The sequence below is a fragment of the Panthera uncia genome, chromosome A2 (genome assembly GCF_023721935.1).
Source record: "Panthera uncia isolate 11264 chromosome A2, Puncia_PCG_1.0, whole genome shotgun sequence".
In the NCBI taxonomy this organism is placed as follows: Eukaryota; Metazoa; Chordata; class Mammalia; order Carnivora; family Felidae; genus Panthera; species Panthera uncia.
The window spans coordinates 105,687,975-105,704,929 of NC_064816.1; positions in this window are offsets into that span (position 1 = coordinate 105,687,975).

Below are 16,955 nucleotides of genomic sequence, written 5' to 3' on the forward strand. Positions count from 1 at the left end.
TCCAGCCTCCTTCATGGATAAGTGTAGCTAATGTGAGTTTTGGCCAAATATATGAAAGGAAAATCTGTGTGGTAACTTCCAGAAAGGATGCCTCAATACACATGATGCAGCGGCACGGAACCTAGTTTGCGTTTGCCCTTTCCTCTGCTAGCCAGCACGTGTGCACGTGATGAAGACAGAGCTAGAAGTTCCCTGGAGCCTGTAAAACAGAAGCTAGAAACTAGAAAGGTGAAGCCACAATATGATGAGCCAAGGTTCCTCAGAACTTAGAGCCAGAAACCCAACCTTTGTCTGCCTACCTCGGTACCTCTTTTATAGAAAACGTAAGACTTCTGTCTCAGTGAACCCATCTAATATCTTCATCTAACCCCATCTTTCTAATATCTACCCCCCGGCCCCGTGGCCTCCTCATTTCTGGCTACAATAACATTCTAATTTGACTGGAAACAGTCTGACATCAACTTCAGTATTCTACTCTTTGACTTTTACGTTTCTGCCAACCATCCTCTCAGATTTCCCTTACTCCACTTGCTCACATCTTCAGTGCAATGGTTTCTTCAGCATACAAGCATAGTCCATTCCCTTCTAAGGAAAAGAAATCAAACTATATCATTCTTCTGTTTTGTTTTCATTACTGAATAGAGCAGCTGGCTATGACTTGCTTGCTTTACTTCATCACTGACCTCTTATTTAATCTTCACACTCTGAATTTCACTATTTCCAATTTTATGGGGTGCAAGTGTACTATTAAGGGGAAAGTTTTTCTTCCTTAATATTTTCTTTCCTTGGCTTCCCTATCATTGTCCTCAAATTTCTTGATCTCGGATCACTCTTTGTCCCTCTGTCCAACCTTCTGTAACTCTACAGATAGACATTTTTATAAGGTTTGGTCTGTCCCTTTTCCTCTTGTCTCTGTATGTTTCTGTCTTCATGATCTCACCTAATTATATCACTTATGTATGACTCTGTGTGTGGTCTAGACCTCTCCTCTGAGTTTCTGGCCTGGACTTTCCATGGTTTATTTTGTACAATATTTAGTACCGTTTTTAAATATCCTACAAGAAACTTAAATGGTCTTTGAACAAAACTGAATGAACCATTCTCCCTCATAAATCTAGTGATTCTCCCATCATTTTTGTTCACACCTCCATCTCTGTGCTTCCCTCTCCATTACCATAGGAGTCACTTCCACTGGACAGTGACATCTTTTGCTTCTGTACTTCAACGATCTTACAAACTTTAGATTACAATCACAGCTAGAACTCAGCTAGAATGATGTGCTGACCCACACCTTGGAAAAGGCAAACTAAGGGGCAAAAATCTTCTACATAAGATGGCAAAGGAGTGTGTAGGAGACAAACAATTATAGGGATTGAGAGAAGTTTTAAAATTAAAGACATGTTTTCAACAAGCAAGGATTTGGGAGTGGTTAGAGAGAGGGAGTAGGAAATCATTCATTCCATGAACATTTAGCCAACCAAGTGCAATAGGGTGTAGTTTGAGATTGATATTCAAGAACCCAGTTGAATAGTTTCTATTTTACTCCCTCCTATCAGGAAGGAGTCCCTCACTAACGGTCCAGGTCCTTAGGACATGGGGTCCATGAATAAACCAGAAATAGTGTATTTTTCTGGGTGTTCATGGGCCATCTTGCATTCATATCATATGAAGAATGCTATAAAAGTTAGATTTATGAAGACACCTCATGCTCAAAAATCTTGAGAATCTTGTTTTTTTTAATTGTTTTTTTTTTTACATTTATTTATTTTTGAGAGACAGAGAGAGACAGAACACAAGTTGGGGAGGGGCTGAGAGAGAAGGAGACACAGAATCCGAAGCAGGCTCCAGGCTCTGAGCCATCAGCACAGAGCCTGACCCAGGGCTCGAACCCACAAACCACGAGATCATGACCTGAGCCGAAGTCGGATGCTCAACCGAGCCACCCAAGTGCCCCGAAAATCTTATTTTTAACAAGCATTTCTGACGATTCATATGTACATTAAAATGTGGAAAACAACACATTCTTATGATTTAATTATTAGAATGTGGAGGCCCGCCCTAGGCTACCCTGTCCTGGGGACCCTCTGACTCCCACCTGAGAAGCAAAATCACCTTCATTAGGTAAACTTGTCTGCTTTCCTAGTATATGATCTTTAAGATATCAACACTTGCTTGGATAGAATTTATGTCTGTCTAGTTTGCTTTCCTGTGCTGTTTAATTGAAATTTTTAAAACTTCACCCTAGGCAGAACATGTTTTGGCTTCCTTCCCCACCTCCAATCCCACCACCAGCTTGGACAATCCTGTCCAAGTTTAGGATCCACAGCTCCTAAGGATCAGCTTCTGAAACTAGGCCCTAGAAAGGCCCTAGGCCCTAGGCCCTAGGCTCCAACGAAATTTTTCAGGAGGATGGATAGACAAAATTATATCTGTGGTATCTGATGTATACAGCCTGCATGAAGCAACTCACATTTTAAAACCAATGAGAACCATGAGGGAATACAAATTCATACATAGAAGAATTAATAGGAATCAGGAACTAAGACACTAGAAAACAAAAGAATTGTCTGTGACATGATTGCTTCAGATAACTGACATACTAACGCGGGGGAAAAAACATTCTTGTTTATGGTACAGAAGTTAATTGAGGATCAATGATAAAAGTTACAAGCTATTAGAGTTTACCTTAATATAAAGAAGACTATCATTAAAAGATACTTGGAGATGAATTAGGCAGATATGAACTATAATGATCTGTCTTTAGAAATGATCATTTACAATTTATGAGAAAATTCAAAATTCTGATGTGTATATATATCACATCACTACTCAATTTCCTTCTACTTCTGACAATCTGTGATTACATAATTTCTGTGTTAGATATGATCTTTGGAATGATTTATTTCATGTCCCCTCATTTTATGTTTGAAAAGAAAACAAAGACTATCCTGTACAAGTCTCTTTAGTTGGTGATACACTGACCTCATGTATCTTGAGTTCTGGTCCAGTATATTTTCCCCAATACAAGAAGATCACATTATTCTCCACTTAGGAAAATCAAAATACTCAAATACCTTTTTTACCCTTGATACATGAAACTGCTTATTTTCTTTTATTCAGAATTATAGTTTCAGATAATGCTGGATATTGTAATGCTTGCAGAATATCTATACAGTTATTCTCAACTCCATTTTTCCATGATGCTGTATCTTTAAAATGTTTTCTAAACTACCTATTTATTGACATTTTAGGGTATTGACATCCAATTTGAGGACTCTGGCATAAAGACCTAGAAGAGAGACTGTAATCTGTGTTTTAGAATTAGGTTAACATAGTTAGAATTTAACAAATTCTAAGTGGGTATCTATTTTCTAGGGTATTAATTTCTATTCCCTTTGAAGATACTTCCCTTCCTCTTAATTCTATCAACTGATTAGCATCTGTGTTGGTTCCCCACAAGGCAAGACAAACATCTTGACATGCACTTAAAAGAAAGGAACCCTAAACTGAGGGAACGCTCATCTTTTTTAATGGTGGTAGGCATGCCTGACCCTTTGCTGTGAAAGGAGACACTACCTGTTCTGAGGCTGTTCATTACGCGAACATCTTGAAAAGATTGTTTCCGAACAAAAGAAATCGGTACCTTCTGCAAAATTTGCAGAAAGCCCACAGAAAATTGCCTCCATCACTTATGACTGTTCTGCTTGCTCTTTCAAGCATACCGCTTTCCTTGCTGGACATGCTCCCCATTCTTGACCACAGAGATAACATGACAAACCAGAAATACTCTCTATCCTCAAAATACATTATTCTAAAGCTCCTTGGAAATTGTTCTGAAACTGTGACTTTAACACTCTGCCCCAAGTCCTTGTCCCAACGCAATATGCCAGGGTACATTATGTTTGAACTCTGGCTTTGCTCTCTTGTTAGACGTGTGATATGAGGATCTTATTTAAATTTTATGTGCCTTTAGTTCCCTTCTATGTAGAAAGAAGATAGGGACACCTGGGTGGCTCAGTCTTGATTAAGCCTCAGACTTCTGTGCAGGTCATGATGTCAGTTTGTGAGTTGGAGCCCCATGTTGGGCTCTATGATGACAGCTCAGAGCCTGGAGCCTGCTTCAGGTTCTTTGTCCACCTCTCTCTCTCTGCCCCTCCCCCACTCATGCTTGCTCACTCACTCGCTCTCTCTCTCAAAAATAAATGAAAAACATTAAAAAAAAAAAGAAGATAAAATAATGAGGTTTACCTTATAGGATCTTCTGGAAAACTAATAGGATAATACATGTAAAGTGCTCAGCATAGTCACTAGCACATGATAATAAATGTTAAAATTACTAGCTCTTAAAATTTTTGTAAACTGTATTAGTTGGGGTAAAGGCCAATCTGGTAATAATGAAGAGACAAAAAGTGCATCGTGTCAAAAATAGACATTGGTCTATTATAAATAGGCTTTACTCCACAAAGCCACCCAGACAGGTCGGGCAACCCTTCCATCCTCAATATGCTCTAGCCACTGTCTTTTCCAACCAGGAGGAAGGAAAGGAAGGAACTCTCCCAGACCGTGGATCTTTGAGAAAGTAAGTTAGAAATTACACATACTACACTTCTGCCCACATTCTGTACCCACGAAGTTAGTCACGTGGTCACACCTGGTTGCAACCATCGGCCCAGCTAACATTATATTTCTATGGAAGAAGAAGAAATAGATTTTGGTTGATAGCATAAAGCATTTAACAAAAAACAAACAGCACTTCTCTTTTCCGTTTGAATTTTGAAGCTATTGAGAAATAAGGAAGAAATATGAAAATTTGTCATCATTACAAATGGTAACTTAGCCCAAAAGTCAAACAGGGATCACCTGCTCTATTCCCCAGTCTTCCATCTAGACCTTAGAATGGACTATTCTGAGATGCTCTGAGCTGGCAGAGCCAGCCCAGTTTTCCATGTCACTGCCTCTTACACTTTCAACCAAAGGAAAAAATGGGAAAAAATCAAATCCCTTGTGCCCAGGACCACTGATGGATTTGTTTCACATATTTGAAGAATGTGGACAGTGGCCGTCACCCACTTGGCCTTTCTCCTATGGAGGGATGAGTAAGATAAAATGTTGGCCAATAAAACTTAGAAGCATTTACAGCAGATAGACTGGCTCAGTGCAGAAGTAGTGCCTTAAGATAATGTGATGATGACTCTGAATACTGGTTTTAATCCTGTCTGCCTTTCCAGAGGCTATGGCAGTGTCTTCATTATCATTCTCTTTGATGCTGCTTTTGTAAAATTATTTGCAATGTCCATGAGATTTTTTGTTTGTTGGCCCCTCTCATATTCCCAATCCTAGTTGTCTAACATATTGTACTGTTTCCTGTCTTATAGATTCTCAGTTTTCTTGGCTGGACCAGAGAACCAAGAGGGCACCCAGTGCGATGACTTGAGAACTGATGTGTGGACACCAGAGAAACATTGCCCCAATACTCTTATAAATAAGTGGGTGGGACTGTGGGAAGGTTGTAAGTCCTTTCTTTTGTAGGTGGGGTTATATTGAAACTTATGTCAGGGCTACCAATCCTCATAGCCTGATCTGAAAACTCCACTTATGCATACAGATGAGGAAACAGAGCCAAAAGGCAAAGCTGCCTGTTCAGGTCACAGAGGCAGTAGTGGGTACAGAATCCAAGCTTTGTACTTCTGAATGAACAATACTTTCAAAGAGTAAATTTTCCCAAGGCCATCATTCAAGGGCTTTGCCATATTGCTTAATCCAGATTATCTCGTTGACTCATGATACATCCCATAAGGTAAATATAATTGTCCCAATTGACACATGATGAAAGTATTCTAAAAAAGCAATCAAAATGACCAAGATGATTGTGGTAGACAGACTAATGCCTCCCCCACCCCAACTGCCAAAGATGTTCATATTTGAATCCCCAGACTAGATAGCAAAAGACTTTGTAGATGTTATTAAGATGGAGATAGGAAGGCTATCCTTGATTATCTTGGTATATACCAAGTTCCTATGAGGAAGGCAGGAATGTCAGGGTCAGATAAAGAGATGTGATGACAGAAGTGTAGGTCAATGAGAGAGAGAGAGACAGAGAGATTTAAAGATACTCTGCTGCTTGCCTTGAAGATGGAGGGCCACAGGCCAAGGAATATGGGCAGCTTCCAGGAGCTGGAAAGGGCAAGGAAACCAAGCCTTCCCTAGTGCTTGAAGGCAGCTCTACCAACACCTTGATTTTAGGATTTCTGACCTGCAGTACTACAAAATTATACATTTGTATTGTTTGAAGCCACAAAATTTGTGGTTATTTGTTACAGCATCAATAGAAAACCAACACCATGGTTATAAATTTTCAGAAGGCAGGGGAGCCATTATGAGGAAAATATTTACTCTTCCATTATAATACTATATAGAGAAGAATAGACAAGCTGTTCTCCATATCTCTTCTTGGCCTTTCTGCAAGGGAGGATCAGGAAGGTCTGGCAGTGTTCCCCATCCTTCCTCTCCACCCTTGGACACATCTGGGCCTGCAGAAGGACCTCCACTTTATGAGGATGATAGTGGTGCCTGATGGGCTCCAGCCTTGCTTTGGCATTGCAAAGAAATGTGCAAGAACACAGCCAACTCACAGCTTCATTACAGCTTTGGCTTTTCCAGATGTTTAGCTCATGTCAGAAGCCAGGAAATACATTGCTTACAGCCCCACATGTGTTTCTGAAGAAGGTCCTGATAAATGTGTCTGATCTTTCCAAATAACCCAAAAAATTGGCTTAATTCCTAGAAGAAAAATTGCTTTATTTCAGTAAGTTAGACATTACACAAGTAGCGTCAGATATGCATCTTTAAGTGTTTGTTCTGCATTTAAAATTAACAAAACTATTTTGCACATCCTTTTATAGCCATGCATTTAAAGTGCTTGAGTATGAAAAGTTTTTGGTTTTGTTTTTTTACTGGTAGGTACCATGATGTGATCATGTACTCATGTCTAATAAAGATCATTAAAAAAGAATAAGTGGCAAGAAGCATATGCTTAAGAAATAGAATTTATACAAAAGAGAGGAAGCCACCCAAAACTATCAGAAAAGCTTTTTTCTTTTTTCTGAAGATAGTACAGCATACATTTGTTCAATGTGTTATTTGCACAGCAATTTCCTATCCATTTTCAGAATTAATTTTGACTACTCTAGTATAAGGGGAGTTTTTACTGAAAACAATCAAAAAAGATTATTCAGCACACATAGCGACTAACAGGTGGCATCAAAGACTCTGCTCAAGTCATCTGTCTTCCAAGTTCAAATTTTGATTATTTTTTTTTCCAAGTTCTAACTTAAAAAAAAATATTTCAAGGTGGTCTCTGATCGGGTACAAGAGTTGAATCGTTGATTTAACTACATGCACCAAGCAGCTACAATTTCTCTTGAAGGTCACGTGCTCAACTGGGTTAACTTTCAGATAGCAAGGCAGGATTACTACTTTGGAATCTATTGAGGAGTTACTATTGAAAAGTTATTATCACTATAGTTGAGGAAATTGAGACTAGAATGGGAGATAATTAATGCTTATTCTACCTAAAATACTCATTTGTCTAGCAAATAAAACCAAATTTAAGATTTGGCCATTTGACTGACCAATCACTCAGAAAGTTTCCCTCCTTTATTAAAGTGAAATGTAAAATTAAGTATCTCCTACTGAGCATTCATCAGCTAAGATGTTCATGATGGCTCCTCGCTCTTGACAGAACTGAATCTTTCCTGGAAAATTAACGTGTGCCTCTCTGCACAAAGTCCATTTGTAAAATTTATACTCACATTTGTGTATTTATCAAAGTTCTTAATTGACAAATGGACATTGCAAGACTTACATCAGTATCTGTTTAAAACAGAAGTATGACAACACTTAGATAATAGACTCCCATGCTTTCTTTGAAATCATAGCTACAGCATTTAAAAATTCATTTAAAAGTCATCTTACCAAACAGATTTAATAGTACAGAAAGGAACTCTGACTTCTGTTTTTCTTCCATGTTCCAAGTGTTCAATATACAATTTTTCACTAGCCTTTTGGTATTTTGAGGAAGCCACACTTTTTTTGAAATAGATTGACCAGAATTGTATTCTGGCTGTGGTATGCAAGAGCTTTGAGTTAATGTCTATTGTTTCCTTTGTTAGAACTTTCTTCACAATGACATTATTAAAGCTATTTTAATCTTAACAGCACATCAAGTCAATGTCTTCTGAAACTACAAAATGTTTGTAAATGCATGGTTTTATAGAATATTAGTCACACAAGATGTCAACATGTGGATTTGATGATCAAATAAGTTTGGGAAAACTTAGGCAAAGAAAAGTTAATCAAATATCCTTTATTACAGGTCTCTAATGTGTTACTGCATATCATGATTATCCAAGAGAGGGAACTGGTGTTTAATATTTTCCAAACTTACTTGACGATGGAACCATCTTCAGAGCTCATCCAATGATGTTGGTTATTCCAAAGAAAATACTTTGAGAAAATTCTGAACTATGGTAAAAGATCCCAGGATCTTCTCTTGGATTGTTCCTATGGTTCAGAGTCCTATTATTTTATAGGTAAGATTAGAATAGCTATGGTATGCCCTTTTACATTAAACTTATCTGCCATTTCTCTGCCTAAGCACATAGATTCCCCTATCCAGCTTTTTAATATGTGGAAGAGTTTAATGTTATTTTCACACCCAAAGTACTCACTGTATGGTCTCTTAGTTGTATCACATATAAACATACTCTAAATTTTTCTTTTAGTCAAGATTAACCATCACAAAACTCTTTGTGGTTTAGGCATGTTATTTTCACCATCCTCGCAGAGAGTTTCATTGAGTTTTGTTTTGGTGTTTTTGATCTGAATTTTTATTGCGGGGTACTAGGAAAAGCAGTTTTAAGAAATTACGGCATTTACAGTGGGGGATGTATTTAAGTCCCTTAGAAAGGATCCATATGCTTTCTTAGTGTTAGAACTAGGAAAACAGCATGTTTTCTCCTCATCAAACTGTAATTGACTCTCTTTTTATTTTGAACACCAGGCAACTTAAAACCAAATCAGGGAACAACTAGAACAATGATTTATGCCTTTAGAGCTTGCACATTTGGGTTACATTTTTATCTCTCCCTAACTTGCATTAACCTCCTACTCCAGTTTATATTGTTACTGCTTTATTTTGCATTTATTTTTCTTTTCATGCTATCCTATTTTATTTTATGTGTTCTCATTCTAACCAAATTCATTTTTAGTTCTTGGAATAATTTTTAAGAATGTAAAAAAAGAAAAGAAAGAAAAATAATTCTGGTTCCAACCGTGATTACTACACGCTGCGGTATTGGCTATAACTGATGCTGTGAGATCATTTAACATTCATCGCTTAACTTGGAATACAATGTCAATGATGCTCATGACATGATTGTTTTCCTTGTTTTATAATGGTGCCAGTGTACACGTTAGAAGATTCAAATTCTTTAATCTTCCTTAATTGCTTCAGTTAAAAATCTACAAGTGCCTAAAAGTTTGACACAAACCATCAAGATAGTTATGAATGAGGAGCTCAATCAAGCTGGAAATGTAGGAGGTTCCCAAATTCCCCTTCTCCCCCACACACATCAAATCTATAGTTACAAAGCAATGAACGAAATCTAGAAACTAATGAACAACTCCTACACATCAGGCAAATGAGAAAATACCAACATCAAAATGGGCACGAAAGGCCGAGGTACACTTTGCCATAAACCCTACCCCTGTCACAACACCACACATTTGGGAGGGAACTCCCAACTCTCAGCTTCTCCCTGAGGAGCACAGGGTTTGGACCTAACATTTAGTACTTAACTTTTAAGACTTTCAACTGAGGGACAGTCCCCCAAAACATAAAGCTAACAAAGACTGTGTCCATACCAACAGCATACAAAGGAGCAGTTGTTAACATTGTGGAAGCACTTGCTGTTAAGGCTCTGCCCCTAGGATTCAGTGCAGAGAGAGCAGGCAAAATTGCCCGTCATTTAGTCTTTGTCTGAAAGCGTACATCTGCAAACTTTGAAAGCTGCTGCCTCAGTCAGGCTTCTAACTTAGCACACATATAGGGGCTGGCTGCACTCATCCCTAAAAACCAAGGAAACTGACCAACACCTCTCCCACTGACTGCTTGTAGTCTTCTCCAAGCCACCAGTATCTCCCTGGAAGGAGCATGTACACATGTCCATGCCCCAGCTTTTGCAGCTTCTGCTCAAAGGGTGAATCCCTGGTATGCCTACTGTAGTAGCTAAGGGGCTTCCACTTACAAGTCCAGTAAGACTATAGAAGTCAGTCAGGATCACCTTCCTATGGCTATATACCTGAGCCCAGGATAGACAAAGAATGACAGAACACCCATCTCCTTGTTTTTCCCTGAAAGGGACTTAACTGCATACATTTTCAGCTGCTGCCTGAGCTTCCAGCTTCCGTTTAATCTACATCTGGCACTGAAGGCACTCCTTTCCTTTTGGACAATGATAGGTCTCGGCATGCCTTCAACTACTGGGATTCACTAAGAACAAAAAGGCAGCTTGGACAATCACAAAGGTTGAAAGAAAACTGAGAGCCCAGGCCAAACTGATAGATAAGGTTTATCTCCTACTTGAGGCCACTCTGTTAAGACCTAGAAGGTGGATGTTTTATCTAATGCACAGAAACCAACAAAAAGGCAAGCAAAATAAAGAAACCAAAGTATGTTTCAAACAAAAGAACAAGATCAATTTCCAGAAATAGATTTTTAATGAAAAAGATGTACATAATCTACTTGATAAATAACAATCATGAAGATATTCACCGAGATCCAGAGAGCAAAGTATGAACAAAGAATTTCAACAAGAACAAAAAAATAGAAAATATTAAAAATTACCAAACAGCAAGCACCTGAGTGACACAGTTGGTTGAAAGTATGACAGCTCAGGTCATGATCTTGCGATTTCTGATTTGCAGCACCACCTCGGTTTCACTGCTGTCAGCCTGTCAATGGAGAACCTGTTTCTGATCCTCTGTCCCTCTCTCTCTGCCCCCCTCCCCCTTGCGCTCTCTCAAAAATAAATAATCATTTTTAAAAAGTCTACCGAACAGAAACCATAGAATTGGAGAATAAATTAACTGAAAAATTCAATAGAGGGATTCAATAACAAACTCAATCAAATGAAAGAAACGATCAGTAAACTCAAAGACACAGCAGTGGGATTCATCCAATTAGAGTAGCAAGAAGAAAAATCAAGGAGAAACAGTGAAGATAACTGAAGGCACTTATTGGACACAATCAAGCAGACCAGACCAATATTCACATGATAGAGGCTCTACAAGGAGAAAAGAAAGAGAAAGAGGCAAAAAGCTTATTCAAAGAAGTAGTGGCTGAAAACTTACCTAATCTCAGGAAAGAAATGCACATCCAGGTGCAGATCCAGGAATCCTATAGAATTCCAAATAAGAAGAATCTAAAGATATCTACACCAAGACACATTATAATTAAATCGCCAAAAGTTAAAGACAAGGAAATAATCTTAAAAGCAGCAGTAAAGAAGTAAGTTGTTACATACAAGGGAACCCTCAAAAGACTATCAGCAGATTTTTCAGCAGCTACTTTGCAGGCCAGAAGGGAATAATAAGATATATTCAAAATGCTGAAAGAAAAAAAAATACCAACATGAATACTCTACCTTGCAAAGTTGTCCTTCAGAAGTGAAGGATAAATCGTTTCCCAAACAAACAAAATCAGAAGGTATTCATCAACATGAGACTAGTCTTACAAGCAAGGTTAAAGAGGGTTCTTCAAGCTGAACCAAAAGGATGTCAATTAGCCAAAGGAAAAAGATGATATAAAATTCAGTGGTAAACATAAATATATAATTAAATTCAGAATACTCTAATGTGGTAAATGTGGTAGGTAAATCAGTTACAACTCTAGTATAAAGATAAAAGTTATTAAAAAGAACCATAACTATAATCATTTGTTAATGGATACACATGGTAAAAATGTATAAATTGTGACATCAAAACATAAAATGTTGGGAGAGTTAAAATTCAGAGCTTTTGTATACACTCAAAGTTAAGTTGTTACCAGCTTAAAATAGACTGATATATATGCTTTATGTATATAGCATATATGCCTCATGATAACCACAAAGAGTAAATACACAAAGATAAAGCTAAGCACACCACCATAAAAAAATCTTCAAATCACAAAGGAAAAGAGGAACAAAGGAACAAAGGATTTCTAAAATAACCAGGAAACAGTTAACAAAATGGCAATAGTATGATCATACCTATCAATAATTACTTTAAATAAAAAGGAAGTAGGGGTGCCTGGGTGGCTCAATCAGATAAGCATCTGACTCCAGCTCAGGTCACAATCTTGTGGTTTGTGAGTTTGAGCCCCATGTGGGGCTCTGTGCTGGCAGCTCAGAGCCTGAAGCCTGCTTCGGATTCTGCCTCTCCCTCCCTCTCTCTACCCCTCCCCCACCTCCTCTCTCTCTCCATATATCTCTCAAAAATAAATAAACATTAAAAAAAAGGATTAAAATTCTCCAATCAAAAGACATAGAGTAGCAGAATGGATATAAAAATAAGACTGACTTATATATTGTCTACAAGAGACTCCCTTTAGCTTTAAGGACACACATAGGCTGAAACTAAAGGGAGAAAAAAGCTATCTAATGCAAATAGAAGCCAAAAGCAAGCAGGGGTAACTATACTTAATATCAGACAAAACAGACTTTAAGCCAAAACTGTAATAAGAGATCAAAAAGATCATTATACAATGATAGAGTGGTCCTTTTATCTGGAGGATATACCACTAGTAAATATTTATGCACTCAGCATACGAGAGCCTAAATATATAAAACAAATTTAACATCTGAAGGGAGAAAAAATAATAATGGAGGGGTACTTTAAAATCTGGCTTTCAACAATGGATAGATCATTCAGGCAGAAAATAAATTAAAAAATGAACTCAAACTACACATTACAAAAGTTATACCTAACATATATTTATAGAAGTTTCCATTCAAAAACAGAACACATTCTTCTCAAATGTACACAGAATATTCTCCGGCCTACAACTTATGTGAGGTCACAAAACAAGTCTTAATAAATTTAAGAAAATTGAAATATATCAAACATTTTCCCCAACCACAATGTTAAGAAACTAGAAATCAATTAAAAGAAGAAAACTGATGGGGCACCTGCGTGGCTCAGTTGGTTAAATGCCCAACTCTTGATTTCAGCTCACGTGATGATCTCATGGTTTGCAAAATTGAGTCCTGTATTTGCTCAGTGCTCATAGCACAGAAACTGCTTTGGATTCTCTCTCTTGCTCCCTCTCTGCCCCTTCCCCACTTGCGCACATGCTCTCTCTCTCTCTCTCTCAAAATAAACATTACAAAAAAGAAGAAAACTGAAAAATTTAGAAATATGTATAAATAACAGACTCCTGAAACACCAGTGAGTCAAAGAAGAAATCAAAGTGCAATGAAAAAACATCTTGAGACAAATATAAATGGAAGCACAGCATACCAAATTTATGCATTGCTACAAAAGCAATTCTGAGAACAAAGTTAATAGCAATAAACATTTACACTATGAAACAAGAAAGATCTCAAATAAACAACGTAACTTTACAGCTCAAGAACTAGAAAAAGAACAATAAATAAGCTCAAAGTTATAGAGGAAAAGAAATGACAAAGATCAGAGTGGAAATAAATAAGATTGAGACTAAAAAGACATAGGAAAAATTGATGAAGCCAAGAGCTGGGTTTTGAAAAGATAAACAAAGTAGACAAATCTTTAGCCAGGCTCAAGAAAAAAAAAAAAGAAAAAAAGAAAAGAAAGAAAGAAAGAAAGAGAACAAGGAAGAGAGAGAGAGGATTCAAGTAAATACAATTAGAAATGAAAGAGTAAACACTTCAACTGCTAAGACAAGAAGTACAAAAAACTCTTAAGAGACTACCATGAACAATTGTGTGCCAATAAATTAGACAACATAGAAGAAATGAATACATTCCTTGAAACATACAACCTACCAAGACTAAATCATGAAGAAATAGAAAATCTAAACAGACCAGTTATTAGCAAGGAGACTGAATCAGTAATTAAAAACTCTTCAACAAATACAAGTCCAGGACCAGATGGTTTCACTGGTGAACTCTACCAAACATTCTTAGAAAAATTACTATCAATCTTTCTGAAACTCTTCAAAAAAAAAAAAAAAACTGAAGAGAGAAAACTTCCAGACCCATTTTATGAGGGTAGCAATACTCTGATTCTGAAGCCAGGTAAGGACACTATGAGAAAAGAACATTACAAGCCAATATCCCTGATGAGCATAGATGCAAAAATCTTTGATAAATATTATCAAACTGAATTCAACAGTACATTAAAAGGATCACACACCAGAATCAAGTGGCATTTATTCCAGGGACTCAAAGACTGTTTCACATTTATAAATCAATCAGTGTGAAACACCACATTCATAAAATGATGGATACAAATTGTATGATCATTTCAATAGATGCAGGAAAAGCATTTTACAAAATAAAATATCCTTTCATGATAAAAATCACTCAACAATGTATAAACAGAACATATCTTGACATAATAAAGGCTCTATATGACAAGCCCACAGCCAACATGATACTTCATAGTAAAAAGCCAAAACTTTTCCTATAAGATCAGGAATAAATCAAGAATGCCCACTCTTGGTACTTACATTCATTGTAGCATTGCAAGTCCTAGTCAGAGCAATCAGGCAAGAAAAATAAATAAAAGCCATTCAAATTAGAAAATATGAAGTAAAAATTTTCTCTATTTGAAGATGACAGGATATTCCATATAGAAAACCCTGAAGATAACACTCAAAAATTGTTAGAATAAATGAATTTAGTAAAGTTGCAGGATACAAAAATAAACAAAAATCAGATGAATTTCTGTATAGTAACAATGAATTATCAAAAAAAGAAATTAAGAAAACAATACCATTTGCAACTGCATCAAAAAGAGTAAAATACTTAGGAATAAATCTAAGGAAGTGAAAGATCTAAGCAGTGAAAACTATATTAATGAAAGAATTGAAAAATGGCATAAATAAATGTAAATCTACTGTATGTTCATGGATTTAAAGAATTAATATTTTAAAATGAAAATACATCCAACCCAATCTACAGATTCAGTGCAATCCCCACCAAAATTCAAATGACATTTTTCACAGAAACAGAAAAAAACCCCTAAAATATGTATGGAATCACAAGAGGTACTGAGTAGCCAAGGAATCTTAAGAAAAAGCTAGAGGCTTTCAAACTACATTATAAAACTATAGCCATTAAAACTGTATGGCATTGGTAAAAAAACAGCCTCATAGATCAATGGAGAAGAATAAAGAGCCCAGAAATCAGTCTTTGCATAAATGATCAACTAACATTTGATGAAGGTTCTAAGAATACTGAATGAGGAAAGGATAGTGTCTTCAATAAATGTTACTGGGAAAACTGTATATTCACAAGCAAATAAACGAAACTGTACTCCTATCTTATACTGTACATAAAAATCAAATAAAAGTGGATTAAAGGTTAAAAGTGCAACCTGAAACCTTAAAACTCTTAGAAGAAAAACATAGGGAGTAAGCTCCTTAACTTTGGTCTTGGCAATGATTTTTTTGGACTTGACACCAAAAGTAAAGGCAACAAAAGTAAAACTAAGCAAGTGGGACTACATTGAACTGAAAACATTCTTCTCAGCAAAGGAAACAATCGACAAAATCGCAAGGCAACCTATACCATGAGAGAAAATATCTGCAAACCCATATCTAATAAGGAGTTAACATCCAAAATACACAAGGAACTCATAAAACTCAATAGCAAAAAAGCAAAGAACCAAATTAAAAAATGGAGAAAGGACCTGAATAGACATTTTTTTTTTCCAAAGAAGATATACAGCTGGCCAACAGGTACATGAAAAGATGCTTAACATCACTAATCATCAGGAAAATGCACATCAAAAGCATAATGAGTTATCACCTCACACCTGTTAGGATGGTTGTTATCAAAAAGCCAAGAGGTAACAAATGCAGGCAACAATGCGGGGGAAAAAAGTCACCTTTACACACTGTGGGAATATGAATTGGTATAGCCAGTATGGAAAGTAGTATGGAGGTTCCTCAACCAATTAAAAATGGAAATATCCTATGATTCCAAATCCTACTTCTGGGTATATATACAAAAGATATAAAACCATTATCTTGAAGAAGTATCTGTACTCCCTTGTTCATTGCAGAATTGATCACAACAACTAAGGTATGGAAACAACCTAAGTGTTTGCTGAAGGATAAATGGATCAAGAAAATGTGTTATATAAATACAATGGAATATTATTCAACCTTAAAAAAGAAGGAAATCCTGTAATTTGAAACAATTTGGATGACCTGGAAAGCATGACCTGGGGAAAAAAAGCCAGACAGAGAAAGACAAATACTTCAATATGTTGAATAAAAAAAAAAAGTCAAACTCAAAAACCAAAGAGTAGAAAAGTAGATGCCAGTGGCTGGAGTGTGGGAGAAATAGGGAGAAGTTGGTAAAAGGGCATAAACTCTCAGCTACAAGATGAATAAGGTCTGAAGATCGAATGTATGACATGCTGACTAGAGGTGATCATACTGTATTTTATAGTTGAAATTTTCTAATAGTAGAACTTAAATGTTCTCATCAAAAAAGGGAGGATTGGGGTCAATGTGTGAAGTCACATATGTGTTCATTAAGTCAATGAGGGGAATCCTTTCACAATCCATCTGTCCTTCAAATCCTAACATTGTACACTTGAAATATCTTATAATTTTATTGGTAAATTTCACCTCAATAAACTTTTAAAAAAAGATAGCCATCAATAGTAGACACTGTCTTTATGAGGGTAGCATAGTTTCC